We start from the raw sequence: 3,487 nt of genomic DNA on the forward strand, positions 1-3,487 counted from the left end.
CAACTTTTTTTTTCAAGATTTCTTTGGCTATTCAGGGTCTTTTGTGTCTCTATACAAATTTTAGCACTGTTTATTCTAGATCTGTGGAGAATTTTGGTGATATTTTGATAGGGATTGCATTAAATGTATAGATTGCTTTGGGTAGTGTAGCCATTTATTTTCTTTAAATGTTTGTTTATTCTGAGAGGGAGAGAGCATGATTGTGGGAGGGGCAGAGAGAGAGAGGAAGAAGGAGAGGGAGAGGGAAGGAAGGGGGGGGGGGAGGGAGAGGAAGAGGAAGAGGAAGAGGAAGAGGGAAAGTATGCCAAGCAGGCTTCTTGCTTTTAGCACAGAGCCTGATGTAGGTCTCAGTCCCATGAACTGTGAGATGATGACTTGAGCTGATCAAGAGTCCATGCTTAACCGACTGAGCCACCCAGGTGCCCCAGGTAATATAGACATTTTAACAGTATTTGTTCTTCCAATCCATGAGCATGAAATATTTTTCCATTTCTTTGTGTCATCTTCGATTTCTCTCTTAAGTGTTCTGTACTTTTCAGGGTACAGATCTTTTATCTCTTTGGTTAGGTTTATTCCTACGTATCTTATGGTTTTTGGTGCAATAGTAAATAGGATCAATTGCTTTATTTCTCTTTCTGCTGCTTTACTACTTCTGCATAGAAATGCAACAGAAGATATTTGAATATGACATATCTGATTAGAGTTAGTATCCAAAATCTACAAAGAACTTACCAAACTCAACACCCAAAAAATAAATAATACAGTTAATAAATGGGCAGAGACATGCCTGGGTGGCTCAGTCGTTTGAGTGTTCAACTCGACTTCTGCTCAGGTGATGATCTCATGGCTCATGAGATAGAGCCCTGCATCAGGGTCTGTGCTGACAGCACAGAGCTTGCTTGAGCTTCTTTATCTCCCTCTATGTCTCTGCCCCTACTCCCCCCTCTCAAAATAATAAATAAACAAACTTAAAAAAAAAGAAATGGGCAGAAGACATTAATAGAAATTGTCCAATGAAGACTTATAGATGACCAACAAACACATGAAAAGGTGCCAACATCACTCATTATCAGGGAAATACAAGTCAAAACCACAATAAGATACGACCTCACACCTGTCAGAATGGCTGAAATTAACAACACAGGAGACAACAGATGTTGGCAAGGATGCAGAGAAAGGGGCAACTCTCACACTGTCCGTGGGAATGCCAACTGGTGCAGCCACTCTGGAAAAGAGTATGGAAATTCCTTAAAAAGTTAAAAATAGCGCTTTCTTTGGTAGCACATATACTAAAATTGGAATGATATAGAGAAGATTAGCCTGGCCACTGCACAAGGATGACACTCAAATTCATGAAGCATTCTATATGATTAGGAAGATAATAATACCTGGTAATTCCCACCCCTCCTCCCCCCAAAAAAACGTTACAAATAGATCTACCCTATGACCCAGCAATTGTACCACTAGGGTATTTACTCAAAGGATACAAAAATACTGATTAGAAGGGGAACATGCACCCAGATATTTATAGCAGCATTATCAACAATAGCCAAACTATGGAAAGAGCCCAAATGTCTATCCACTGATGAATGAATAAAGAAGACATGGTATATATAAATAATGGAATATTACTCAACCATCAAAAAGAATGAAATCTTGCCATTTGCAACAACATGGATGGAGCCAGAGTATATTATGCTAAGTGAGAAAAGTCAGTCAGAGAAAGACAAATATCATGTGATTTTGCTCATCTGTGAAAGTAAGAAACACAACAGGTGAACATAGGGGAAAGGGCAAAAAAGAGAAGGGGACAAACCATAAGACATTCTTAATTATAAAGAACACACTGAAGATTGCTGGACATGAGGTGAGTGGAGGGATTGGCTGAATGGGTGATAGGTATTAACGGGGGCACTTGTATGGATGATCACTGGGCATTATATGTAAGTGATGAATCACTAAATTCTAATCCTGAAACTAATATTACACTATATGTTAACTAACTAGAATTTAAATAAAACATTTAAAAATAATTTTATATTTACCACGTCAAAAAATAGGTTAAGATGTGTTTTAAAACACTCATATTTAGATTTCATGGGTAAAGAACAAGAGAGTAGCTAAATAGAGATCTATGTACAATATCAATCTGCAGATCCTAAGTGTCTTGTTTGGCTTGTAATTATATTCAAGCCTCAGGGGAAGATCAGCTTCTTGCAAGAGTGCAAACAATGTTTTTTTCCTAATTACAAGTGTCCCAAAGTCTCATTTCCCTGCTCCTTTTCCCCTCATTTCCCCTCTTTATATTCTAGCTTTTAATAAATAGATCCCTTCTACTAAATGCCTTCTCAATATCCCCTTTTCTGTTCCTACATCTGTAGGGCCATTTCCTACCCACCATCTCTCAGGTAACTGCTTTCTCTAAAATAAGATCAAATAAACCTAGTATCCTAAACTGACTCTAATATTAAATGTTCTTAACTTGTGTTCTTCTTTGAGGGGAGAGCTGGAATAAAGGCTTCAGGCACTGCCATTTCTAGGCTAGATTTCTTACTACTCCAAATGCCAGGGGGACAATTACTTATATTTTCAGTGCAGAATTTGATGTATCTAGTCATAAGAAATCTTTACTAAATATGTATGCAGACAATAAATTTTCTGCCCTAATTAAGGTAAAGGATAAAAGTGAGAAGTATTTTTAATCAAGCAATATTATGTATTACATGGATTCCATTTATAGTCTGGTTCTTGTTATTCTACTGGAAAGGAAAACACAATCTATGCATAGTGATGCTTAAATGACATTAAATAGTAATTTCTGTCACCAATTACCTTACTGAGTAAAATCCACAAATTATTTTTAAATATCAGGACAAGAGTGTATTCATGGTTATATGAATAAGATATACTGTTAATTTCAAAATTATAATTTATCTTACAACAAAGAAAAATACTGTAAAAACAATTCCATTTCATCAAATAAGACTTTTAATACACTACTAGAAATGTATGCTTTTATATGTATTTTGTGTGTATATATATATTATTTTATGTGTATTTTGCTTCATGAAATTATATTCAATAAATTTCTGCAAGAGTAGGGAGAACAGTGTATTTTTCCTAAAATTAAAAAAAAAATAAATTGTGAAGAGAGGACACTTCACAAGAGTTATTTCATAACATTATATGCCACCCTGCTGAGGAAGATTCATGTTAAGCCAAATTCATTTTGTCTCCCCATGAATGCATATGGAGCTATTCTTTGAAACATCTAGAGAAACAGAAAAAATTCTACTGACACTGAAGATATAATTTCTAAAAAAAGGTAGAAAGAAAAATACAAAATTCTTAATATTTAACTTGCATTTTTGCAACTGAAATGTATATATTGCAGAGTGTTCATACTTATAGGGTATTGAGTCTGCAGGAATCTACTCAAGTACCTAAGAGTGTAAAAACCATAAAATAAAAAGAACTGATAGACTAG

General features: G+C 35.3%; 1 non-coding gene across 1 annotated transcript; it reads left to right on the top strand.

Annotated features, from left to right (window-relative positions):
- Positions 1–1,265: 1,265 nt before the first annotated feature.
- Positions 1,266–1,372, top strand: LOC122198965. Its single transcript, XR_006193251.1, has one exon. It is a non-coding gene; the product is annotated as a U6 spliceosomal RNA (small nuclear RNA).
- Positions 1,373–3,487: the final 2,115 nt, after the last annotated feature.

The sequence above is a fragment of the Panthera leo genome, chromosome C2, assembly GCF_018350215.1.
Source record: "Panthera leo isolate Ple1 chromosome C2, P.leo_Ple1_pat1.1, whole genome shotgun sequence".
Classification (NCBI taxonomy): Eukaryota; Metazoa; Chordata; class Mammalia; order Carnivora; family Felidae; genus Panthera; species Panthera leo.